This window comes from Perognathus longimembris, chromosome 8, assembly GCF_023159225.1.
Source record: "Perognathus longimembris pacificus isolate PPM17 chromosome 8, ASM2315922v1, whole genome shotgun sequence".
Taxonomy (NCBI): Eukaryota; Metazoa; Chordata; class Mammalia; order Rodentia; family Heteromyidae; genus Perognathus; species Perognathus longimembris.
The window spans coordinates 34,953,171-34,981,152 of record NC_063168.1 but is presented as its reverse complement, the minus strand read 5'-3'; the positions used below and the strand labels follow the sequence as shown (position 1 = coordinate 34,981,152).

General features: G+C 42.7%; 1 protein-coding gene across 9 annotated transcripts in view; it reads right to left on the bottom strand.

Moving 5' to 3' along the window:
* The window catches only part of Bcl11a (BAF chromatin remodeling complex subunit BCL11A), a 118,949-nt gene that overhangs the window by 35,766 nt on the left and 55,201 nt on the right, over positions 1-27,982 (bottom strand). Inside the window, exon 1 of one of the 9 annotated variants that reach the window (XR_007211893.1) lies at positions 14,586-14,613. The exons of 7 other annotated variants lie outside the window; for them this stretch is intronic. The gene's annotated coding sequence lies outside the window, so the exon portion shown is untranslated. Of the gene's footprint in view, positions 1-3,159; positions 3,166-14,585; positions 14,614-27,982 lie in introns of those variants that run through there. One more of the 9 variants, XR_007211892.1, reaches the window with a different exon arrangement.

The window sequence follows — 27,982 nt, the reverse complement described above, 5'->3', positions numbered from 1 at the left end:
GTCCAGGCCCTAAGTTCAAGCCCCACAACTGACCAAAAAAAAAAAAAATCTATCAATGGATACCCAGTATAAGAATGCCTTTTTAAAATACAAAGCGTTAAAGATTAGACTTCTGGAATTAAAGTAACTTTGGCTAAGTCCTACCCTTGAGCATGAAGGATCATACCTTAATTGACAACAGCAGCACCCAGAAACAGGGCCCATTTCCCTCATTCTACTGCTCACCTGGAGCAGTAGACCTGACTTTTCTCAATAAATAAATCCAGCAGTCAGTTACTCAATCACTTCTAGCACTGGGATTTTTGCAAGAAAGGAAATTTGGTTTGTGTAACTGGAGAATTGTTTGGTTTCTGTGGTATGTGTCTTGCTTTTCCAAATTCACCATCAGCTAACTAACCAGGGAGACATCATCCCTGAGATGGAATGGAGGACAGATGGAGTAGAAAATATCCCATGTGTTCTAGTGGTTTGGAGAAGCAAGAAAGGGGGGGAAAGGAGATATAACCCAGCCTGAGACCAGTTCCAGTTATGGAGGCATTTCCTTCTCTTTGACCCCAGAGCAAAATAAAACCACTGAATGAACCAACAAAAATAAGAAGACTGGCCTCAAAAAATAAATATGTCTACCTTTGATTGTTTATGTCAAATGAATTCAGGGTTGGGGACAAAAATCAACTGTAGGTTTAATCCTAGTTTTTAAGGAGAAATCTGAAAGTCTACTTCTATATCTGCTCCTTTCTCAGCAAGTTTATTTGTTACCCAGACTGAAATTCTTCTCTTAGGGAAGCCACATAGCCCAGGTATTCCTGTGACACCGCCCCCCCACCCCCCAAACACACACAAAAGTAACAAGGCCCCTAGACCCTTGCATGGTGGGAGTCTAATTTCAAACTCCTGGCCATTTACTCTGAGAAGAGACCCTGGAATGCTTTCAGAAATAAAGGAGGACTCCAGCCAGAAATGAGGGAACTGTTAGCCAGATTCTGGCTTAGCCACTTGCATTATGCCCGTTTTGGTAAACTGGTTTACTAATCTGTTATCACAAAACAAACAGCTTAGAGCAGCAGCCCACATCCATGACCATGGTGAAGTCTCATTGGCCAGAACATTGGCATACCTGGCATCATGGTTTATTTGGGGTGTTGTTTTTTTGTCTTTTTCTTTTTTGGTACTGGGAATCGAACCTAGGATGTTGCATTTGCTAGGCAAGTGCTTTGCCACTGAGCTACATCCCAACCCTGGGGTTTTGTTTTTTGAGTTGTAAAAATCCTTAGGGATTATCAGGTCTATATCTTCATTTTATGGAGAGGGAAAGTGGGGCCTTGAAATGATTTGTCCACAGCCAAGTAAATGATGAAGCACAAAGGGAAGATCAGAGTTAGTCTCTCAACTCTAAGTCTATGTTCTTCCACGGGGCATCTGACTCCTCCCTTCTGCTATCCCTTCTGTGGTCTTCATTGCCCGAGGAGTTAATAAAGAAGGTTCTCTTTCTACCCAGTTCCTGGGCAGACCACCTTCTTAGGGAAGTGTCTAGTCCTTCCCAGGTGTGGAGAGAGGATTTGAAAAGTTCCCATGCAACAACTGGAAAACAGTGCCAGCTCTGCATCCAGAATCTCCTGGCCTCTGCTTCATGATTTTGTCCCTTATCTCTGCTTCCTGAGCTGAGGAGAAATGCTATCAATTGCTTCAGAAAAACAGCGCACTTGATCTTTGTGACAGAGCTTGGGAAAAGGGTCAAAGTCCTGCCAATTGGGAACCCAACTGATTCTGTCACTTCTTCCTCTAAACTCATCCCTAATATTTTCCTTGCTAAGGAGAATTGACATTCCCACAAGAACTAGAAATGCTAAATTGTTAATAGTCTCCCTAGGGTTTAACTTCTTGCTATGATGCCTTCATTTATTTCATCAAGGCTTAGGCAAAGTATCATAATTAATGCTTCTGAGCATCAAACTCGATGAGCAGCTCTGCCTTTCTGAGATGAGAAGAAAAAAAGTGATTCTGGATAAGGGATGCTTTTCTTCCTATTGTTTTTGTTCTCTCTGAGGAGAGAGGCTCAGAGCCAGGTGCTAGTGGCTCACTCTGTAATCCTAGCTACTGAGGAGACTGGGATCTGAGGATGGCAGTTCAAAGCCAGCCTTGGCAGGAAAGTCTACATGACTCTTATCTTCCATTAACAGTCCAAGCCCCAGCATTGACACAGAATGAGAGGGAGGGAGGAAGGGAAGGGCAGAGACAGAGACAGAGGTTCAATTGCTGGATGAGAAGTGGTGATCTATACAGCTATGTATTTCTTAGTTGGTACTCTTAAAGAAGTGATTCTCAAAAGGTAGACCCAGGCCCAGAACAGCATCACCTGGACGTTGGATGGAAACAAAATATTAGGCCCTACCTTAGATAGTGGGTCTCAAATAAGCCTTTTAGGTGGTGTGATACACAATCAACTAAGGGTAGCTAAGAAAGCTGGAAACTTTATGTTCCCTGGGCAGAGAGTCATGGGTGATGAGGCTGCCATCCCACTGTAAGGACGCACTTCCTTTAGGATTGGGATAGTAAGGCTCAGCTCCCACCCTGTCGTGTTCAAGATTCTACCCTCCATCTGCCCACCACTGATACACAGGGAACAGGCCCAGACTCATGATCAAACAGAGAGCCCTCTTAGCATGAGACAACATCCAAACTAACAAATGTCAGGTAAGTATACCCTCACTGCTTCCCTACAAGCTAAAAAGGTTGAAGTCTGCAGCTGTAGCACACTACAGAGAGTAAAAACTGAGCTCACAAAGGTAGCATGTTGCCATAATTTGAATCAGTCTTTTCTCAAATGCCTATGCTTCCCCAACTGAAGGTACTTCCACCTGCTCTGTTTCAGAAAGATCTCTCTAGACTTAAGTCCATATGGGGGTGTTAGAAAAGCATTATTAACTTGCAAAGTTTCCTTATGGCTGCATAATAAAAGAGTGACTCTTCAGATCTCATGAAAAATCTGCAACCAATCAGGAAGGGTTTTGATCTCATGTTATTCATTGGTTACTTTACATTTCTATAAACATTGGGTACCAAAACTTTGGACACAGTGGCATATCCCAGAATTTAAGGTCATTAAATCAAGTTTTTGGCTTCCACAAGAACACCTCAAAGGTTCCTTAACAGTTAAACCTGCTATTTGTTTCAGCAACTAATCATTAGCGGTTTAATACAGCCACATGTGTGTCTAATAGGCAACAAGTTATACTGCTTATCTCCAAGTGTGCCGAAACAGTGAGGCACAGAGCAGTGTTGCCAACATACTTAATGATTGCTCCGAAGCTCAGAGCAATGGGTTGAGGATGTAGCTCAGTGGTAAAGTACATGCCTGGCATTTCTGACACCCCAGATTTGATCCATACCACCAAAAATAAATGGACAAAAAAAAAAAAAACTGGGCCTCTCCATAGGCATATGTAATGTATTGTTCACTAAAATATTTAGGTGTAAGTCTGTGATATACAGAGATATATCTACTTATATAGATTAAATATACACATACATACATGTATCAGTGTATGTGTTTAGATTATTGTGCCCACAAACAGGACAGATTATTGTGTGAATCTTTAACCTTGTCCTCATTTGGGGCTTTAAAGAACAGAGTGGATGGTAAACCACCAGGACTAAGAAGAGTCTGTATTTTAGTGACAGGCCAAATGTGTACAGTCCCTTCCCACTCCATAGTCCTCAAACCACCACCCTCCTCATCCAATCAGTCACCTTCTAGACTACACTTAAAATGGTTCCTACCTGTGAAGTTCCCTACAGGAACCAATTCCAGCTCCGAATCCAATCACTGGATTCAAGCCACCCTAATAACAACAGTGCATCTAGTCTAGTCCAGAAGCGTCTCTATCTAACTGGAAAGTAAATCCTCTGAAATGTCCTTTGTGGTCAGCCACTTTGAGCCCTTGACCCTGCGTTTACCTTGGCTACCAGCACTTCTCTGAGAGCTTCTGAATTATCTCACAGTATTCTAGAGCAAATATTCGCCATGCCTGTGTCTTGAGTTGTGTCAATCTGGACTGAAAATGCACCAGCTTTGTCAATGAGAATAGAATTCCTAATTAACCTTCTAATAATCGTCAAAATCACAGTCTCTTTTGTTCTACAAATGAGCATTTACATGACCATATTTTTTCTTTATTCCTTTTTTTCTAACTATCTAAGGTTTTGTCAAATGGAAATGCTATTTAAAAAGTGTATTTGAGCCTTGTATGGTAGCATATACCTGAAATCTCAGAACTCAGGAAGGGAGGGATGGGAAGGATCTCAAGTTCAAGGCCAGCTAGAGCTATACAACAAGAGCCCATCTCAGAAAACAAAAAGCTGAGGATATAGTTCCATGATAGTTTGCCTTGCATGCACAAAGCCCTGGATTTGATCCCCAGTAATGCAAAAGAAAAGAAAAAGGATATTCTTCAAAAGGAGAAGCAAGCAAGGATTCTAGACACCAGAATTTCTTTGCTTAAACTTGCTCATTATATTACTTGGTAGTTCACCAGTGACTTTAATTACTTCAGTCACTCCTCTAAGTTACACACACACACACACACACACACACACACACACACACACACACACACACACATCTCTCAGAGCTGAGATTATTCAAGCAGGATACTAAGCTCACCTTTTAAGACTTCTCATTCTAGGCCTTCTCTTGATAAGGGAAGTGGGATAAATGACATCTTTCATGCCCCTTTATTTATAAAAATGTAAAAATTACAAGCCACCAATCTGTCAGGCCTAAACAAAATTTTGTGCAATCTGCGTCTTTAACATAAGCAAAGCATATAATTCAAAAAAAGAAAAAAGAAAAGCTTGCTTTTCTAAAGAATAACTAAACCAGAGACATTGTGTTCCATCTTGTGTTGAAATGCAGATTTCCCACTAAAAGGCAAATCCTTCATTTCAAAAGGTTGAATAGGATGGTACTTAAAAAAAGAATTCCAGCTGGTTAAATTTAGGGTGTTGAAAAAAGTTCACTCCAATAATATTCTTTGGCTCTGGGCCCAAAGTATTTTTACTTGATTGTGAATTAGATAAATTTTTATTACACTTTAAGCTTTTGCCTTAGAATAGTGGTGACTTATCATGGAGACCAGAATGGCAGCTGCATAGCAAGATAAATTGTCTTAGGACAATTTTTGTGATTGTTGCCTGTGTAACCATGTACCTTGCTATGCAAAAATGTATGTTCCCAGGACAAATTCCCTTCATTCACTTTTCCAGGTATTCATTCAACAAATATTTACTGAGCACCTACAGTGTCCAAAACAATGGGCCATAGCTGAGAATATGGCCTAGTGGTAAAGTGCTCGCCTCATATACATAAAGCCCTGGGTTCAATTCCTCAGCACCACATATATAGGAAAAAAAAAAAAGCTGGAAATGGCACTGTGGCTCAAGAGGTAGAGTGCTAGCCTTGAGCAAAAAGAAGCCAGGGACAGTGCTCAGGCCCTGAGTCCATGCCCCAGGACTGGCAACAAAAACAAAACAAAACAAAACAAAACAATGGGCCAGTCACTATGCATGAATAGCACAAAGAAAATTCAGTTTGTACAGATAAGACTGGACAGAAATCACCCTATTCCAGCACAGAAAATGTGTTGTAAGAAAAGCACTGTGGAAATCCAAAGGAAAAATAACTGTAGTAGGTCCCCAGAATCTGTTGGGAGTTTCAGGACCCCCTCAGATACCCAAGTCTACATATGTTCAAGTCCTTCACACAGCAGTATATTCTTGAATCATCTCTACAGGATGACTCGTGGTATATAAAGCAATGCAAACATTTAAATAAGCAAACCATTGCATTGTTTAGGAAATAATGACAAGAAAATGTCTGTACATGTTTCAGAATAGATACCATTTTCAAAAATGATTTCCAGTTCAAGGTTGGTTGAATCCTGAATACAGAGTTGACTATGCTCACCTTTTGAAGGGAGCACAGAGGCATCAAGGAGGCCACTAATGAGCTAGACTTGGACAGCTAAAAGAAAGACTCTCTAGACAGAAAGAAAAAGCAGTATGCATGCTCAGAGAGAAGCAAAGCCCAAAGAGTACAGAGTAAAGGGGTCTCAACAGACAATTATATTTAAATTAAATTTGGTATAGCCATCTAGCCAGTTGACAGCAGTGACTATGGTCATCTAAGTAAGTCCTCTGGGGATTTTTGTGAAGTCTTCAGCTTTTACAAGTTCATATTTTCAAATACCACATTTCTTAAAATAACCAACACAGCCATGTGGACTATTGCAAAAATCATCTGTCATGTTTGTTTCATTCTCCCCACCACCACCCTGCTTGAATTTTCCTTCCCCTGTTGAGTGGTGGGTGGTCTGCTAAGGCAGAATCCACTGTTTCATTCCTCTGAGTCAGACAAACAAGTGTTGATAGCCATGTTCTTCTTTGCAATACTGCCTCCCTGACTTAAATAATCTATTTCAGATGTATCATTGCCAGTTTAAGATGGGCTTATACTTCCTAAAACATTTTCAACAAATGACTCGGCAAGAAATGTTGAGATTTTCCTACACTGCTTTGTCTTTTCTATCATCAGCTTGAGCTTCCCTCCAAATTTCCCCTTTCTTCTCTTCAAAGCCAAGGGAGGTAGTAGGAGTAGTGAAGAACCTTACTTAGTTCTGACACCTTATTTGAGAGAGAGAGAGAGAGAGAGAGAGAGAGAGAGAGAGAGAGAGAGGCATTTTTCATCTTGCTTGGGGAAACATGGTTTTAATGATACCATTACCCATGCATTAAATCTCACCACTGCCCCTCCTCAGATATTCTTCCTGAAGTAAAGACAGAAACTTTGGTTTCTCAGTCCCAACCAAGTCTGCCATACCAGCCATGTCTCCTTGTGAGTAAATCTTATCCCCTTTCTGGCCTTAAGTCTGTTCTACTTTAAAAAAGAGAAATCTGGGGGCTGGGGATATAGCCTAGTGGCAAGAGTGCCTGCCTCGGATACACGAGGCCCTAGGTTCGATTCCCCAGCACCACATATACAGAAAACGGCCAGAAGCGGCGCTGTGGCTCAAGTGGCAGAGTGCTAGCCTTGAGCGGGAAGAAGCCAGGGACAGAGCTCAGGCCCTGAGTCCAAGGCCCAGGACTGGCCAAAAAAAAAAAAAAGAGAGAGAAATCTGGATCAAGTAGGTGACCTCTCTCCAATTCCTAGGCCAGGCCAAATCTCCTTGGGCAATGCTAGATGCTGTTGGGGATGGGCAGATTACAAGGGACCCCAGAAGAATCAGCCCAGGCTTGATAGCAATACTAATTCTAGACCATGACAGTGAGTCCGATGGAGGATTTCAACCTCTTAGGGCCCAGACTTATAGAATTTACCTGCTTGAGTTTCAAGAAGGAAATCCAGGTAAGTCCTAAGCCAATGAGACTGAAGGTCAGAGAACCAGGAAGAAACTTCCCACACACCCAGGCTAAATGTCAAGGGAAAAGGTCTCTGTAGCCCTTGCCAGAAGGCCAGTGGCAAAGCCCCGCCTTCTGCCAGAGACTGGCACCACTGCCTGTGAAAGCACACACAGGACTCTAAGAAACCTGAGTCTTCTCCCCAGCTACATCCTCTAACGTAGGTGGCAAACCCCAAGAAACTGTAGTCCTTGCCTTCAATCAGCTTGGAGGGTTCCTGAAAAGCCCGTGTGTAAAACAAATTTCTGTTAACTGAAACACATTTGCTAACTGACATAACTTCAGAGAGGTTTCATCATCCTCCTGGGCTCACCGAAAATTGGCAGGGCTTCTAACATTTTACCTTTTAAGTATGCCCCCCTCCCCCAACATCCTCACTGTCAAGCAGTTAATGATCTGTAAACAAACACTTTTAATTCAGTAGGGGAACTCACTATTAAAGGAACCCTGTGGTGAAACCTTTTGAAAAGTTAACAATCTTTCTGTAATGTGAAAAATCGCCCTCTTGATTTATTAGTGTCTATTGATGAAGTTTTGGTGTTTATTGGGCCTTCTCAAAGTGGGGTACAACTGAAGGCAGTGCCTCTGTGAGTACAGAAAGAGGTGCACAGTAAGAGCAGTTGCCTTGAACATGTTTACTGCGTCCGCATCATCTGATCTCACACAAATGAGTTCAAAAACACTCTACCCTAGAAACTAAAATGGGGGGTGGGGGATGGGAAATCCCCCAGCTAAGTAGATGCCAGAAGAAAGTGGAATGCAAGAAGAAAGTGGAATGCATATTTTCAATTGAGGAAGAGGAGTCAGGGCTGTGAAGATGGGTTCAAGAAGGATGACCATTTGCTTAACAAACGTTATATTCTGATAACACCTACCAGGAAAGTGAAGAATTTGTCTGTCAAAGCCAGAAGAACACACAACTCCCAAATTACTCTGAAGAGGCCAACCCTAGCCTTTTTATCTGTGTTAACTCATAAAAAAATACTATTTATACCTCTGTATCACCATTTTTAATAACCTTGAGGAAAATGCAAGAATAAGCTAAAAGAAAAACTAAACTTACAAGAAGGAAGAACTTTACTGTTCTGGGTGCTACTGAAGCTGAGGGAAATATGGATAGGAGATAAGAGCAGGGGCAGATAGGCAACCCAGATAGCTGAGGAGTTTCCATTAATGATCTGGGCAAGCCTTTAATGGATAATAAGGGCCAGAAGAATGGGTAACCCCAAGAAGTCTCAGGTAGGTCTCTTCCACTGCCAACAGGCCCAAAGAATCCTGCTTCCAAGCCTTGCCCTTCTCAAGGAAGTATGTCCTGGCCTTTGTGGGAGGCTTTATATCCTCTCTTTTCCAAGGAGGGAATGATAGTCTTTAGAATTGTTCTGCTGCAAGTGGTGAGGGCAAGGCTGAATGGCAGAGCTCTGCCTACCTACTCGGAGACCTCTATCCTTCATCACTTATCTCCTTGGCTCCCAAGGAGGCCACAGAAGACTGCTGTCATGGCCACTTAGAGATAATCACCTGACTTGCTGGGATTAGTGTGTGTGTGTGTGTATGTGTGTGTGTGTGTGTGTGTGTGTGTGTGTGTGTGTGTGTGTGTGTGTGTAGTTCAGAGAAAATGGGGAAGCACAGGCTATGGTTTTAATACTCAGTGGCATTCTTGGCCAAGGGATTCTTAGAATTAGGACTGGCCATTCTCCAGAATTAAAAACCTATTATGTTCTATGGTTAACACAGAACTAATAGGGAATTATGAGAACTAATTTAAGGCTTCAAAGCTCAAAAAATGAAAAATAAAAAGGTCTAGCAGGTCAGGCTCTGACATTTCTTCAGGAACAAAACTAGGCTGCCCTCTCGCCTGAGGTGAGGTTGAATCAAGGAGGTTCTGGTGCTTTGAGGCCAGATCTTGTCCCTTGACAGAGTCCTTTTTTCTGAAACAAGCCTCTGACAGGGACAGGCAGAAACTGCTACATCTCCTCAGTCCCTGAGCACTTCTCGCCTCCCAGGCTGCCCCACAGCAGCCCTAATCTCTGTTAGAATCCAACAGAATAATAACAGACAAACACAGTTTCTTGGCTTTGTGCTTATTTCCCTGGCTTTCTATCCAATTTCAAATCATTCATTTATATCACCCACCAATCTGGATGGAGTTCCTTGAACAAGAAAGACATGGCCATGGATGCAATCTGTAAGCATTTGAAGTCCCCATCCATGTGTGGGTGCTGTGGCTGTTCTAGGATATAGTAACTCTGCCAGTGCAATGGGAAGTAATATCCTATGGTCCCAGATGACTTCAAACTCTCAAGCCAGGAATTCAGCATGGTGAAGTCTTTTCTATGCACAAGATAGGTCCCTTCTGGGGTTCAGTTGTGGAGACCTGTGGGGCCAAACTCAACAAGTATCAAAGGGGCTTCCTGCTTTCTTTATTTAATCATCTCGGAGACTGATTGAGGAATATGGCCTAAAAGGTCTAGCATTCCCCAAATTCTCAAATTCCATGTAGTTCTAACCATGAGTCTGACTTGAGGCCACCTATGTCAAGATCTCTCAGGTTTACCAGGAATGTCAAAGACTCCACTCTCCCTTAACAAGCCCCTCGGGATGAAATCCTTTTGCTTCCAGAGCCTCAGCCTTCAACTGCTGGGTAGAAAGCCCCTAGATCTGTCACCAGTCCACAGATCTCTGCCGTCATGGCGCTCAAACCCTGTCAGCCGGTGGGGAGTGTGGACAGCGGGCTGAAGCGGATTCAAAGAGGCCAACCCGGCAAGAACCGTCCTGTACTCCTGCCCCAGCTCTAACGCAATAAAATTTCTTTTATCAATGTAATTCAAGGCAAAGAGTCAAGGGTCTGTCACCATTTTAAAAAGGCTTATTACATGGCCACAAAAATTTGCCTCAGGCTCAAACCTGGCATGTAAGGTATCAGCGTGGGACAGGTTCTTTTGATTTGATTTTATTTTCTTACAAAAAAAAATCTGAAAATGAAATGCTTCTATCCCTTCCCTTCCACCAACCGTTTTTTTTGATTTATGGAGAGGAGGAAAAAAATGTGAAGTTGACAGGTTGGGACAACTCCACTCAGCTTTCTCACTCAAAAGCCGCTTTTGTTAAATCAGACTTTGCATTTATGGCCTGCGGCTCTTGGCTCACTCTAGCGGCTTCTCCAGCATGGAGCAGGCTGTGCACTCCCCCCCCCCACACACACACAGAGGCCCACTCCCCCTCCTGCCCCCTACCTCCAAACCAAAGGTGGGAGCCCAAAGTCCAGTAGCTGGAGACGGGAAGCCCAATGATTAGACAATTTAAGGAACTGTAAAGGATTTGCTTTTTTTCTTCTGATCCCAGCTTCCACGTTTCTTTTAGGTCAAGGTGTCATCAGCCAGTGTCTACTATTGGTTCCCAAGCCAAAGTTTAAGCCTTCTGAGACCCAAGACTATACTGTCTACCTCTGATGGCCAGCCAGGTACCATATTGTCTAAGCAAGAAGAACACTTCAGTAAACACTTAGAAATCCTGCATGATGCTGTGGACTTTTCTTCCTGTTGGCAAGCTATTCCAAACCAGCAGCTAGACAGACCCAGACACAGAATCAGCAGTGACAAAGGGGAAACCTTTCCTCCTCTAAGGCTTGGAGGTCTCCCTGGTCAATGATCCACTGACTGAAGAGCCTCTGGGTCAGCCTTGAACCAGGAGATGATTACAGCCCCCTGGAAGTGGCTGCTGGCCCATCAGTTCACTGTACGATTTTGGCAATCTGTAATTGTATATTTACTCAGTGGTTGTTATGGACAATCAGGTTAATAATTCACTTTTCAAATACTGTATAATTACACAGAAAAGCCACAATAGATGTCAAATCTCCTTACGTCTTTGATAGATTCCTCCCAATTACTAGTCTGGGTCACTTCCCTCTCCTCCTCTCATTTTTTAAAGCAATCCATACTTTTTTTCTATTCTCATCTTCCACCTGCACCTCCACCTTCCTACCCCTAAAGACAAAACAGCGTGCAGTCTATTGGTTCAAACAGCCCCTGTTTGAACTAAATTGTTTCACTCCACTAATGGAGCTTTATTAACAATAAAGGCAGGAAGTTGACCATGGAAGGTGCATTAAAGGCTGGCTGGCTGCCCTCACTCTGCCTCCAATGCAGGTAGAACACCTGCAGAAGCCTACACCTTGTCACTCAGGTTGCTCCAGATCCTGGCACAGCCCGGTGGTAGCAAAGTACAGCTAGCCTTGAGAAGAAAGCACACAAAGCCATGGTATGCTCTGGGAGGTCAGGGCTTCCCAGTTAAATGACTGGCAAGGGCCCTGGAATGGAAAACACTGCTCCACCATGGGAGGGAGACCCCCTTGGCAAGATTCCCTTCTCCCCAGGCCCACACCTATACCCATGTCAGCCACACCTCTGCTCTAGACATGCTGGAACATAGGAACAAAAAAACATGTGCATTCACTTTTGTGAAAGCCAAAGTAGAGCAAGAATCTCAGGAGAAGTAAAAACTTTCAGAATCAAATGCCTCACCTCTGTATCCTAAGAGCTAAGCCAAGCCCTTCACACCTCTGTCTTGTGGTTTCCACCCACGATCCTTCACTCACCACAACCATACAAACATACTTTCAAGGGTGAAAGTAATTTCTGCCCCATCAATCTGGCCCAGTGGTCCCTGCAACTGGAACTGAGGCCACCTAAGCCATAAGCTGGGGAAGGAAGGATGTCCCTAAACACAGCTAGTAAAACAGGAAACAAGGCAGAGGTGACAAGCTTAATCATTACTGGCCCCTGACTCGTGTTTCTTCTCCATTTTGATAGCTCATCCTTTTGTTAAATCATATCTTTTTGGCGCTCCACCCTACATATTTTTCCCTAACATAATCTCTGACACATACAAGCCAGGTCTCAAGTATATTCAAAGCCTTCCTCTTCTTCTCTTTCTCCCACAAGATGAGGTTAACAGATTGCCAGTACATTTTGTAAAATAGTGGGCGAGACTTTGGACCACCAGAGTGCCTTGGTGTGATAAGAGTGATCTCTGTGGATAATGAGCTGCAAAATGCCACAGATAGATGGCCCCAACAGAAAATTCTTGAGGGAAACCACTGAGATCTAGAGACCTTCCCAGCAACATCGGGTCAGTTCTAACCTTGATCAGAAAGATGGGGATGAGCTGATGATCCCCAGCTGAGGGCATGGTTGTCACCTTCAGCTCTGACATCCAGCTTCAGGGGACATTTGGGGCTCACAGAGAGAGACAGACTTAGTAAAGGGGGATTTCTAAATGCTCAGTCCAATTTGGGCCACAGTATCTGAGGACTTTAGTTTGGTTGGAGTTATTTTTGTTGTTTGCTCAGGTTGTGGTTTCTCTTTCTCCATTAAAAAAAATCAAAATAAAAAGTTGGATCTGCATTTTGGTTTCCTGTTCATGGAGCGGACAGAAGGAGGGTGTGCAGTGGAGGAGGTGTGTGGGGAGGAGGCTGAGAGATGGAGCAGGGCCGAGAATATCCGGAACTAGAGAAAAGTGAGAAATGGAGCTTTTTCTTGGCTTCCAAACAGTTGTAATTTCCACGCCACTGCTTAGTTCCTGGGCACCAGGCATAGAGTGGGAAAGGGGCATGTGACAAGTTTGCCACAAATCAAGATTTGGCATTTAAATCCACAGGAAGCAAGAAGAATAGAGGGACAGCTTATTTATAGATTTGCAGATGAATTGAATGAGATAACCAAAATGCACTTCTCATGTCTCTGAAGGAGCAATTCCATTTTCAGACTTGGAAAGTTCCCATAATTGAGTATTGCCCGACCCCAACAGCACACTGCATCCCAAGGTTAAGACCAGCTTCCTGAAAGCAAGGCAGAAGGCTGCTGCTTCGGTGGTAGCTCAAGAATTCTACTTTGAAGGACAGGTTAGTCCCACACTACATTTAACTGGATTCAGTTCATCTGATTATACAGTGCCTAGCTTTCTGGAATATGTAATCATCTCTTTCTGATGACATTTTAAATATCCAACTAGACAAATAATTGCAGCAATAATTGATAGCAGAGTCAAGCTGGAAGATCATTGATTGGCAGAGTCCCCACCAAAACAAATCTCCTTTCCTTCAAACCTTACAGGAATGATGCTCAAATCTAACTTTTGCTGATAAATGCTTGAAATCTGATTTACTGATAAAGGCACTGCAAGAAAACCTGCACTTCAGCTGTGATTACTTTGTGAGATGCTTGAGAAGAATCAGGCGGTGTGATTTATATTATTTTATTTTCCATGAATAATTGCAAGGATGGCATGGGGAGTATGGGAAGAAGCAACACCAGAAGATTGCTCCTTAATGCTACATTCACTGCAATGAGGGCCAATAATCAGGGCTCTCAGCTTTTTACCCCTTAATGTACATCCCATGGCAGAGAAATGGTCTCTTATCAATGGGGAAAATGCCCAGAAAAAGAAGACACACAATTGATCAGCTCCATTTAGGCCTTCAGAAACTAGTTAAATCATGTCTTAAACTAGGACTCAAATAGCCCTGCTCAGTGCTGACAGCCCCAACCAGGGTGACATGGCCTGAGTCCAGGCAAGCCCGAATGGTTTCAGGCAAGTCCTGAGGTACAGCGTCTCTTCACTTTAGACCCAATCTGTTTTTCCACTCAAAGTAAAACCAAAATCAATTGTTGTCTGCATCATGCATTCTCGTTGTAATATTTAGGTTGGCACACTATGTTCAGACCTTGTGGAGTGTTACAGTGGTCAGAAAAAACTCACAGAGGATGCTCATCTCCAGGAAGCATCACATGAATGAGCTGGCATATGAGAAGATGCCAATTACAGTAAGGAAAGTCTAAAACAGAAGAGGTATCAGAACGCTTCAGCTAGCAACAAAGGAAGAATTCAAGGAAGGGTTCTCAATGTTCACCTCAAACACTGGAGGGCAATTGCTTTTCTTTCTTCCTGCCTATTTATTTTCTTTTTTTGTCCTCTCTTTTTTCCCCCTTCCTTCTTTTTCTGTCTTGGTTGCTCCTCCCCTCCCCCTCCCCCTTGCCACTGAACTGAATTGTAAGTGAGTTGGTCTGGTAGCTTCTGCTGAAAATCAGAAGCTTGTTAGATGTAATGATTATCTGCATCCTGACACTTACCGTGTGTGAGGGGGCTTGTCGAGCCGCTTTACTCTCATTTAGAGCTCTTCCGTTAATTAGGAAGCTCTCAGATTTTCTGCAAATGCAGGTCACTATCGACAGCTCATGCTTTTGATGCTTCGCTGTGACAGTTGTTGGGCTTCCCTTCCAGGAGCTGCCAGGGTTGTCCAAACTCTGACAGTGTCAGAGAATTCAGTTGCCCCGGCCGCTTCACGGGAAGTTACAAGAAGGTCCCACAGTCTGACTCCCCACAGCCATGAAGCCTGATGAAGTCAGCCCTCACCTTCGGCTGAAAATAGCTGAAATTCCTATGCTCTCTCTCCTCCCTATGCTTTGTCACTCTCCCCTCTTCTCCTTTTGCCTGTACTCTCTTCCTACCATCAACTTGTTCTCACCTCCACTCACCCCCCCACCTCCCGAAAAAGCCCAGGGTACTTTGCTATGAGAAGTGAACACACTCATCAGAAAGGGAAGTCCATTTTACAGATAAACCAGGCTGCTTTTGATTGAAGCAGCAGTGATTGTGGGACAGAAACTGTCCTTCTACATCCTTTTAAAATATTACTTTCCTCTTTTTTTTCTTTGTGGTGGTCAGAGCTGTACTTAATGAGTCAAGTGTAATCTGACAGCATGTCTCACACAAATTTCTTTCTTGAAGGGACAAAGTAAAGGGAAGGGAGGAAGGAGAGATAAACAAATCAAGCAAAAAAATGTCTCTAGGCCTGAGGTCTCTCAATCTAAAGCCTCAAAAATTAGCAAATTCTTACTTAGTAGTAGCTTCAATGTAAGGTGGTATGCTAGGGGAAGGAACAATGTCTACAATCACGTCTGTATGAACTTCTCAATTTCATCAAGGTCAACCCCAAAGAAATCATCTGTGGCATTGGTTCAGAATGGGGTCTAAGCCAGGTACCAATGGCTGATACCTCTAATCCTAGCTACTCAGATGGCTGAGACCTGAGATTCATAGTTCAAAGCCAACCTGGGCAGGATTCATGAGACTCATCTCTAGTTAACTGCCAAGAAACCAGAAGTGAGCTGTGACTCAAGTGGTAGAACATCAGCCTTGAGTGAAAAGGTTAAGGCACTACCCAGGCCCTTAGCTGAAGATCCCTCCCCCAGCAAAAACAATAGGGTCTTTTATGTGCATATTCCTCCACTACAAACAATAAGGCACAACCCTGGAAAAACAAACTGAAGCCTGCAGCCTAAGCTCTGAAGTAAAGTCACCACACCAAAGCCAAGTTCCCTACACTAAGTCCTTCTTTCTTGAGGTCTCTGAAAAACAATAGGACTCTAGGCTGGCATAAGCTAGTTTCAGATATGCAATGGTAGGGGACACAGAAGTTCCAGAGACTCCTCTAGGCAGTCACACAAGCCCTGACCTTGCTGTGGCACTGATGTATGCAAGCTGATGAAAGAATACTATCCAAGCTGCCACTGCAGGCCTCTAATCCTAGCACAGCTATGCCTCCTAGGATATCCTGTGCTGTACGCTTGGCCATTTACTTCTAGTCTCCAGTCCCAGAAAAGCCTCCAATGCCTTTAAGCTAATGAAAAAACAAACCAACACATATAATGGTATGTCAGGGTAGATCACTCATCTTTTAGATCCTGACTATGAGAGAAATATGAACCTAGATCCAGAAGCTAATGCTCATCAGTTCATTTAAAAAGAAAAACCGTCCATCCAACGTCACAGAGCTGCTGAATATTAGGTTCCTAGGAAGCTGTCCCAGCAACCTAGATATGAGAAACAACTCTCGCTATTCTGAGGTGAGAAGTGAAGTTGCCTTTCACTGGGGACTGTCACACATAGTCTATAAATATCAGCCATTCCCCCTTGTGAACAATGGGCTGAGCTCAACCTAGAGAAGGCAAGTGTTTCCCTAAAGTCACACAGCAATTACACATCCTCGGGAAATACCCCTTTACCAAAAAGATAGCCTCTTGGAAATATGTCTGACTTACATTTTATTCTCCTTTTCAACTTGAAGACAAGGAATGAGATTGCTCATTTCAGTGTTTCCTTCCCCAGCTTTTTTTTCTCCAACTTTCTGCTCTGGTTCTCCTCTCATGAGCAAAAGAAGATCTCTTTAGTATATTCAGAAAACTATTTCCATATCTACCTAAAGACCTTTGTTTTATCAGCAAGCAAAAAATAAAGACCTGAGACAAGCTCATCTATATTCTGAGATGGATTTGAGCTGAATGGCTGTTGAAGGCAAGAAGCCTTGCAGGGGCTAGTATGGGGGCTCTTTGAGTCCTTGTTCTGTTGGCATACTTCTAGATACTGACTTGTGATTTGTTCTCTCTCCCAAACATCATGCTGAAACCTCTCAAAAGTTCTACTACTCCACCTTTCCTCACACCTACCTGGTAACTGTGCCTTTTTTCATTCAAGGGAAGAGAGGCCTAATTCTAGAGCCCATTTTATTCACATGTCAAGCACTAATCAAGCAACTATGAGTAGACACATACACGCGCATGCACATGTACACACACATATTTAAGAGATAATTTCTAAAGTTCTATCCATCTAAGGTGTTAAAGAAAATGGGAGCTGGGCTGGGAATATGGCCTAGTGGCAAGAGTGCTTGCCTCCTACACATGAAGCCCTGGGTTCGATTCCCCAGCACCACATATATGGAAAACGGCCAGAAGGGGCGCTGTGGCTCAGGTGGCAGAGTGCTAGCCTTGAGCTGGAAGAAGCCAGGGATGGTGCTCAGGCCCTGAGCACAAGGCCCAGGACTGGCAAAAAAAAGAAAAAAAAGAAAATGGGAGCTGACCACTGATATCTCACACCTATAAGCCTAGCTACTCAGGAGGCTTTAATTCAATGAATCATGATTCAAGGCCAGCCCTGGGGGAAAGAGTCTGAGTGATTCCATCTCCAAAATAACCAGCAAAAGGCCTGGCTGGAGGCATGGCTCAAGTAGTAGAGTACCAGCTGTAAGCAAATGTGCTGAAAAAGCGCTGAAATGAGGCCCAAGTTTGAAATCCTTTAGTTCAAGCCCTGGTACCAGGGAAAGGATAGAGGGAGGGAGGAAGGGAGGAAGGGAGAGGAAATGAGCACTGGGCTCAAAAAATTCTTGATATTACCACTGTCTCCAAAGTATGTTCCAATGGTGGACATGAGAGCCTCAGACTTTGACATATACCCAGAAACTGGCAGCATGCTAGATTAGCTGATAGATTAACACACAGAAACTCCAATCCAACATCAGGATTGAGCCCAGACTTTCTTTCAGGTAGACCTTAGTAGTAGTAGATAATTGGCCAAAGCATGAGAGTATAACAAAGAAGTAGCCCAGTCTGAATGATCAGATCCTTGCTTTCCCAAATGACACTTCAGCAGTGCCCTCTGAATGCTCCTGACCAGCTGCGTAAGATGCACCACTCTGTCTCTCAAACCTGACCCCCCATTCTGCCTCCTACCAGAGTTAGCCTCTTTCCCTGCTAACATATATGGAAGCAGAGCCAATTAATATTTAATTTCAAGATGAATATTCTATCAGAATGAAAAAGACTCGGCTAATTCAAGGCTAAGGCAAAGAGCCCTCCTATAAACCTAACTTGGGTATTCATACATTCAAAGTTTGCCTGCCTTCAAACTGTTATTTGCCACAGGGCAGGTGGGGGAGAGATAATCTGACACTCTTAAGTGTGCAAGCTTCTAACCTTTTACCCATGTAATGAACTACTTGATATAATATTTTGTCTTTAGTCAGAGGAAGCGTAAGATAATTTGATATCCCACAGAACTCCCTAACCTATATTTTGCAAGTCAGTTAGTCAAGTTCCTCGTGTGAATGTCAGCACAACGACACTGTTCCTCTAGCCAGGCTTTGGGATATCTGTGCCCATTGACATCTCACACCAAGAGTGGAAGAAGAAAACTCCAGGAGGGGTGGGGAACAGCAATGGTACAGTGGTAAAATACATATTTTGTCATCTGTATAAAAATTTCAAATGGAGATTATATTCCCCTGGGATCCTTCTAGGAGACTATACTAATCAATATTAGATAATGTAAAACTGAATATGGAATTAGAAAAACTAGATGATATCCCTGTAAACAAAATCAACTGCAAAAATGGCATGAAAAAAAAAAGTGGTCTTACTCGTTTCCCTTCTGTCTGGCAACCAAACCAGCCTTTGAGGAGGTCTTTGGAACACTCCCTTATTTCTGAGAGGTGGAATGTAAAAAGCAAGGGGTTTAATGTTACTACAATGATATTCCCATCAGCCTACGGAAGCTGTGGAGAGTAGAAGCTGGAAATTTGGAAGCTTTCATGGAGATCTGAATAAGAGGTCGGTCTACATAGAGAAGGAAGAGGAAGAGGAGGAGGAGGAGGAGGAGGAGGAGGAGGAGGAAGGAGGAGGAGGAAGAGGAGGAGGAGAAGCAGCAGCAGCAGCAGCAGCATAGTTATGTGGAACTCCAGCTACTGTATATTTGCCTCTCAAAGTCAATTCCTGACTCAGTTATTCTCCATCTCTAAAATGGAGTACCCTAATTAAGTATGTGGAAATCTTACAGAAAACAATAAAATATTAAAATCTTAGATCCTTCTCTTTGCTACTGTGTGTGTGTGTGTGTGTGTGTGTGTGTGTGTGTGTGTGTGTGTGTGTGTGCCAGTGCTGAGGCTTGATCTCAAGGTCTAACACTCTTGTTTAGCTTTTTTGCTCAGGGCTGGAACTCTACCACTTGAACCATACCTCCACTTCCAGCTTTTTGCTAGTGAGTTATAGATAAGAGTCTCACAGACTTCTGCCTGGGCTAGATTTGAACACTGATCATCAGATCTCAGCCTCCTGAGGAGCTATGATTACAGGCATGAGCCATGTAGTTCCCAGCTTTTTGCTATTACTTTTGTACTTGGGTTTTAAAAACACAATAATAACATTTGTAATTCACTTTGTATGGAGAAATATTAAAAATATTCAGGAAGTTATCTTATTGGTTGTCTTAAGAGACTGTTTCGTTTTTTCTAGGACTGTGAGGAATTAACCTGGCCATTTCATCAAAGCCTGGAAAAGATATTTGAGTCTTGATTTTAATTGGAGAACTTCTTCAAGAATTTAGCCTATGAGAGGAGAAAGACCATCTCTGTGGTGTGTTGGGAAATACCATTGCATTCTCCCTCATTCTTCTCCTCTGTCCTTGGAAATCCAGGTATGATTTGACAGCATTTAAAAATGACAGTACTTGAGGTAATGGGATAATACCATAACAGGATTGCAGCAAATGTGAAAGAAAAGACACATGTAGGTACTGTCATTTAGGTAATGTCATCTATGATCAGTTTTTGTTTCATTTTTTGCTGACATAGAAGTCAGTATCACTTATACAATTCATTGTAAACCGTGTTAAGGCTGCAAATAGTTTGTTTCCCCCATGGAAAGAAACACTTGTTACACTGCAGTGGGATTTAGTGAAAGTTCCTACCTTTCGCTGATGTGAAAATAATAACAGAAAGATCTCAAATCAATAGCCAAATATTTTAATGGCCTAAATCACTATCACTCTAAATAAATTTATCTTCAAAGGAAATAGAAAAATATTCCTGTTAGTCATGAACAATAGGTGGTTGAAAGAGTTCTGGCAGCTATCTTAACCCTCCATGAAACAGCTGCTTCAGAGAGTTTTCAGAAGACAAAGACACTTGTCTAAACTTATGTTGAGGCAGTTGGCCTTCCCATCCTACCTGCCACCTTGCCAGCCACTCTATTTCTCAACCCATTCCCTCGATGCCATTTTACCCACAGTATATCCAAATCCATAGACTACCAGTCTTTGGAACCCAATTCTACTTTATTATCTAATTTCTGCCACTCAGAGTTTTTTCTCTAGTCACCAAGTCTTCTAAAAGCCACTATTCCCTTGCCTGACATTGAAACAACTTCCTCATTGTCTGGGACAAAGGCCATGCTTCACACCAAGTGGCCAAGCACAAACAAAGCTCATCTGCTCAGCACCTGTCTCAAAAGAGAATTCTGGCTAGAAGAGGAGGCTAAAGAGAAGTTCTCCTCTGAAACATTCTGGGTCACTAAATGTTCTGCTTTCCTTATTCACTGGCTAAGCACCTGAGTTCTCAGACTCCCCCCCCCCCCCGCCCCTTTCTTTCTTAAGCCTATTTTTAACCTCATCCAAAAAAGCTTGTTCAAATTTAAGCTATCCTGATAACCCACCAAGTAAGATGATGCTACTACCAAACAGTTCACAAGCATACAGATTTTGAAGCTTGCCTTGTTTCATAACACATCATCTGAAGAATAATCACCATCACAGAAAACTATCCAGGCCCTGAACAACTCCCCAACATAATGGGCTGGAGGAGAAGGACAAGGAGCCAACAAGAAGCTTGATGGGTTTTTACTTCTAAATTTCATTCCTGCCCACTCCCCATCCACGCCAGGGGCGAAGTGAAAACTTTCTCAGATTGAAAAGTGCTAGTCTCCTACAGTGCTTGGCTCCATTCCACTTGGGAAAGGAAACCCTGCAGCCAACCAACTCCATCGTCTAGAGCATACAAGTCAACAGGAGAGAACTCAGCATAAGAACAGAGGATTTCGACAACCCACCCAACACCCTGCCTGTACAGAGTCCTCTATGTGTGTTTCCTGGAATGCTGCCTTTGTTCCCTGCTCAGAACATTTCAGCAGCCTCCTATGATCTACAGGATGTGGACCAACTCCTGAAGCTCCATTCCAGAGCTCTGTAACCCATCTCCAAATTGCTATTCTGGTCTTAACTCCCTCTACCCACCAGTGACAGTGTTCTGCTCAAGTGAAAATCCATTCCATCTTCACTTCCTTTCTGGCTTTTCTTCTTTTGCTCTAACTTCCTAGACTGCTGCTTGTACAAGCCCAGTTGAAGAGCTACCCAATGACCCTAGCAAGAAGAATCAACCTTGTTCTTCTCCAACTCTTGGCTCCCCAGTAAGAGCACTCAAGCTGCATTTCACTCCTTCGCTCATAGCCAGCCTTCTGCTTCAGTGCCCCCTCTGCCTCTGATTAATTCCATGTTCTTCTTATGTGCAGGCATTCTATCTTCTCTTATTTCAAGTAAAATAAAATATGTCACAGGAGAGCTTACAACATATAATCCATATATTTAATAAATTCAGAAACATTCTTATTTGCCTTCCTAAAAGTTACTTTTACAAATATCATTTCTGTCCAAAATGGTCATTTGAACCTTCTCATCACCCACAAACAGTTCCCTTCTGATGTCTGCTTGAACTTCAGATAAAAAAGGCAAGTAGCAATAGCATGCTACACAAAGATTAGCATTAATATCCACCCTCTTTAAACAGCCACCCCACACCCTGGAGAACAAATGTGAAGTTCAAGGGCCAACCAGACCCTATACCAGGTCAATGAAGTCTAACTGTTAAAGTAAATTAAAGGCAACACCTCCTATGTGTGAAACCAGCTTCAAGGTTGTACAGCTCCATAGCTGTATTTCAACCACAGTCATCTGCAAAGAAGTTAGGCTCGACATGAGCACACCCTGAATGCAAAAAGCTAAATCCTAAAAATCTACTTGTAATACTCTTTTGGACCTAGGTGTCACTAAAAAGGATGTCATGTTGATGCCAAAGAGCAGCAAATTTAGATATTAGGTCCTATTGGCTACTAAAGCTAAGGCAATAGTTAATGTCGCTATTATTTGAAATGTTACATAACTGAAATTCTCCAGATTGGGCTGGCTGTCCATATCCATAAACACCGTGGGCATGCTCATTCTACTTTGTGAGAATGATCTGGAATCAAGAAGGTGGACAGATAGGACCCAACATTACCCATGCACAGTGGTAGCACACAACCAGATTCAGCAAATGTACTCCAATATAAATCTGACAAACAAATGAATAAAGCTCAGTTTCCACATTTACACTGACTACCTTGGAAACTTGACATAAGACAATTCAGGAAGGAAAAGGGGTGTTAAAAACAAACAACAGCTACACAGTTGTTATTTTTATCCAAAGAGAAGATATGTATCAAGAATGTATCAGTGAATGGGTACTCACTCCTCTTCTTAAAGTTTTGAAGTTCATTGGAATTATATGAATTCTCTTTCCTGTCTTTCTCACACATATTCACAAATGCACATTCCTACTTCTCCAAGCAATAAAGCTCACCTCTGTTACTGTCCTATGTATTAACTAATTTCCAAAAAGCATACTCAGAACTCAAAGAGCACTCTCATTTCCCTGAAATGTACTTTGGGGTCCCTCACAGATAGCCTGAGTCATAAGAAGACCAAAATAATGAGTGGCTAAACACCAATGGTCTTCCATGTTGATCCAATTCAAATAGTGTTGTGTTTTGTCCTTTTAGCTTAAGTCATAATTTACGTATTAGAGATTTAAGCATACAGTCTAATGAATTTTGCTATACAGTCATGCAAACAACACAAAAATCCAAGATATAGAAAATTTCCATTACTCTCAAGTTTCCTGGTGACCCCACTATGGATCCCCCTTCCCTGAGTACCTCACTTTTATACCTCACTGAGCTGCTTCCTGACAACATAGTTTTGGGTCTTCTAGAATTGTGTTATAAGTGGAATCATATAGAATGTTACTCTATGTGGTCAATTTCTTTTTTGTTAAGCACACTCACTTCAGTATTCATCCATGTTGTTGAGCATATTACTATTTAATTTTTTAAGTACTGAGATATATTTCATTGTAAGGCTGTTTACTCGACATTAAATCATTAACAAATGATTTGTTATCATTTTTTGACAGTGAACAATGCTACAATGATGTTTACTTCTTCACTTTTGAGTAGATACCGAAGGTATGTTGAGAACACAGCAAAAGTGTTCAGCCTGTGAGTCAGGGAGCCCCTTTTGTCATCCTCTGCCTTTCCCACTTCTACTCCATTCCCTAAAGAGTTCAGCTCCAAACCCTTTGCTCTCCCCATCTGTTTATCTCAACAACCAAATGTCACCTTATTCCCCACAGAAATCTCTCTAATACACAAAGGAAATGACAGGAAGAGACTCTCAAAAGATCTTATGGTGGACACTATTTAGACTGAGACCCCTTCTGGGCCAGAGATAACTATGTAACATGGTATTGAGAGACCTTAAGAGCCCCCAACAGGCCAGAGATGAGTAAGGCTGACTACCCTATTAGTAGAGGGGTTGAACAGTATCAGAGAGTCTTGGAGATGACTTCTACTTGCCAAAAGGCCTTAAAACAAAAGATACCCTCAAGGTATCAGACAACACCCTAAAGGTGCCCGCTGCTGCCCAGTGCAATGAAAAGCAGAGAAGCATGCAAGAACTTGACTCACCCTTCCTACATCAGCCAGGACACAAGCAGGGTCATGATGGGCCTGGGGCCTAGCACTGGCAGAAGCAGATTAAGGAAATGCATGGGGAGTGGAGAGAATATGGATTAAGGGGGGGGGGGCAACCATTTTAGGCAAAAACAACTCAAGGGGAAGAAGCTGAAGAAACCAAAAGAAAGATTCCTACCTGCAGAACAGAGAATGTGAAAGCCCTAGGGGTGAGACAACCTATATTACTTAAGACACATAAGGCAAAAGATAGTTTAGCTAAATAGACTAAGGAGGCAAGAAGAGAGAAGATGGTGCTGAGGACACTCTAGGAGCACTGGAACTATGGGGCTGGGAGCTAGGCATCTTGTCTTCTTGTCAATGCATTGCCTCTGAACAGTCAAATGACCATGACCATCTTATTGTTCAGGACCTCAGCCTTCTGCAAACAAGAAGGTTGGAAAAAAGTATGTCTAATATCATAAGGTCTTATAAAGTTTGTGCTTTATAAGACTTTATAACTTTACAGATGTGGGGAAATAGGGAAAGGAGAGAGGACATGGCCGAGAGGAGCTTAGATATGGAAAAGGAAGAAAAGCATTTGTTCCATCTGCCTAATTTCCAATCAGCAAAGCCAGACTTGGGGAAATACAGACTGATTCTGTGATGACAAATGATTCCAGGCCCACTCCTGGACCAAACTTGATTTCTTCAGCTGGAATTGCATAGGAAAAAAAAAAATCACCTGTAAAGTAAGAATAATAATAACCATTGTCTTCTTCATAAGATTGTCAAAAAAATAAATGAATACATATTTGTGAAGTGCTTAGAGTAAGTGATGTGTACTTATAAAATAAAATACATACTTCTGGGTAATTATTAATTCACACCTCAGGAGAAATGAAGCTATTCACCCTTTTCCTAAGAACAAGTTTGGGTTGGTATGAAAGAGAAGACAAGGAAAAAGAGAAATGGAAAGCTTGAAGAAAAAAATGGTCAACTAGTAAAAAAGATTCTAGCAAAGGAGTTAGTATCCCATAAAGTGCCTATATATAACAGAAAGATGGGCAGACAGACAGATGAAAAGTGGACAGATAGTGACTAGATAGTGGAGAGAGTACACACAACTTCTTCACAGTCTCAAGAGAAATAATGTAGTCCACCTAGTGGGGGTACAAATAATGTATTACCATTGGGAAATAAAATCTAATTCTTCACCAGGAAATGAGTCTTTTGAAAGAGACCACCTAAGAAAATGGCAATAGACTTAGAGATGCACACTGCTCTTACACCCCAATCAGAGGCCAAACCCTTTCTTGGGGCCTGTGATAAAAGCAACTGTTACCCTGCACTAGATGAGCTTCAATTATATTGATCCTAGTGCACTATGTCTGAGTGGATGTAGTTCTTTCTGGTCAAAATTATCACCAGGACCACTAGGACTTTGCACTTGAATCAACTGCTTGTTCTTCCTCATGTACACCTGGGCAGAGATTAATTAGCCCTGGGACTCCCTAAAGCTGTATCACTAGTCTCCAGTTCCCTGTCTAGTCTCCTTATCACAGGGATGGCATGTGGGCTCATCAAGTAGGCCCAGACAGGTTGTTTCTGGGGGTTAGGATGCAGACGTTATTGTGATGTGTTATTGCGATGTATATTGTATTGTGGTCTCGCATGGTTTGAGTTTGGAGACTTGCTAAAATGAAAATGTTTGAAAGACCCGAATCTGCATTTAAAATAAAAGATGTCTACTAACCCTGGTTTTCCCACTCTCAGGCACAAGTAGTTTGTTGTCCTCCCAACCCGAAGCCCTGCCACCATCAGAGCCCAGGAAAGTCAGGGCACACTCTGGAGCGAATGCTAATTCAGCTTTGGCCATGCTAGCATGCCTCTGAAGCTCTAAACTGCAGAGATATCTTCTTTTTCTTACATTTTCTTTATTTTTTTTACATCCCTAAAAACATATGGAAGGTTGGGAAAGATTGCCAGAAAGGAGATGATGGCAGAGGCTCCTTGATGGTGATGGCTTCTAGGGTAACAAACAGAGAAGACTGAAATCTATACATGGGCAATGTAAAAGCTGTAAAAGGGAATGGATTCGGAGAATAGAATAGATTACAGAAATGTGGAATTAGGGGACAGGACAATAGCTGACTACCCAGAGGTGGTAACCAACCCTGGGCCAAGGGTCCAAGGGTACAATGCTAGGGTAGTACTAACAATAGGTCTGCCACTGTTCTCTGGCCAGGTCTGAACACATGGCTAGTAGGAAGCAGGAAGATAGGAAGAAAGCATCCTCTTCTATGAGACCCAGAGTCAAGCCAGTTACCCCTTCTAGCAGGGACAGTGTATCACCCCTGTCCTGTTTAACATAACCATAGATGGAGCCCTGACCACATTCCAGGACAGCCAACCATTATCTCTTCATCTCACAAATATCATCTTGAACTCACTCAGTGCTCCCAAAAGGAGCACTCCCTATATGCAACAGTAGTACCCCTGAAAAGCAGTCTGTAGACTGTGTTTCTGTAAAGCAGGACCCATTTTCCTTTCAATAATTATGAGACATGAGTGAGCAACTGAACTCCTGATGTTTGTCTCTAGAATTACTTCACAGTAAGTCTGGGTTCCCAAGGATGGTTCCCAGATGGAAGGGAGTGCTCTCCCAGCACTGAGTCCACCCCAAGTACTCAGCAGACACCTGTTGGCCACACATTCTAATTCTCTTTCAGCAGCATCCCCTAATCTAGAGCTGGGTGTCTATTTCCTTTTCTCTTCCAAAGTTCTTTCATTGAGTAGTTAACGACCTGTAAACGTTTAATGAGCTGGAGAAACAGTCCATGAAAAGACACACCACTGTGGATCCTTTCCTAAAGTAAAAAGCAATCTTTTGTCAAATGAAACCTTCCCACTGTTGTTTGATACATTCAGCATCTTAAGAATATGAATAACTAGTGTTCAAGGATATAAAAGTTGTCTTCAATTCAGTTCTGAAAAGGTAGCCCTCAAGTTAGCATTTCAGGATTTATCAGAGAGCTTTGAAGCCTAGACTCAAACTTCAGCCCTTGAATTGATTAAGAATATTCAAGGTAGATAAATTCATAGCTCATAATATGAGGAGTGGGCTCACCAGTTACCACCTCCCTCACTGATACGTCCTATAACAGCGATGATAATGGCCATTATAATGATGATGGTGATAACAATACATTTTACCGGATGGTACCTTGTGGCTTACAAAGCAACTTAACGACCTCTACTTCCTTTGAAGCCCTTCAAGACAAATCTTCTACTCTCCCCTTTCTCTGGGCTATCACCTTACTATGAGCACGCATTTTCCTGCAAAAGGTCTCTATAGATTTTTCTCCCTATACAGGTAATAGGAAAATGATCTAACAGAGAAATACTCAAAAGGTTCCTCTTTATTGTCCTAAAGGGAATCATGCTTCTCCCATAGGACAGCAATGGTTCTGGCTGTGGAAAGGGGCACCTGGACTTACCATCCCATTAGCCAGAAGCCACTGAAAATCCAGAAACGTTTGCACATCATAGATAGCTGTGTACAGAATTTGGAAGCCAATGGAAGTGAGAAACCACTCTTTGGGCAATCCCCTAAGACTTGGGTCTGGTGCTTTGCAGGACATACTGGATAGGGATGGCATGAATCCAAGCCCAGGGAGAGGGAAGAAAATTGGGTTAAACTCCAAGCAAGATGGGCCTTTGGGTAGATGGGTGTGTGGCCTCTTGAGGAAATATCATAGTCCTGGGCAGAGAAGTGCTGAGTGTAGATAATGCCCACAGTGATAAGCAGAGGGCTCTAGCAAAAGAGGCCCTGGACAGTTCAGGCTGGGCATGGCCCCAAAGCCAGCGCCTAGGAACTGCAACAGTGGAATCCAAAAACCGCTCCCCACCCATGACCCCTATCAGTGCCAAACAAGCACACAAGATGAACACCCAGGCTGGGTTGGACAGAGGGGGTCTCTAACAAGGTTTCAGGGTGTTCCCTAAGAAGGTCAGGAGCTTTCTTGTTAACAGCTTTCAAGCATTACATCATCCTAGTACCAAGAAACGCAGTAGACAGCCCCATACCCATCTCA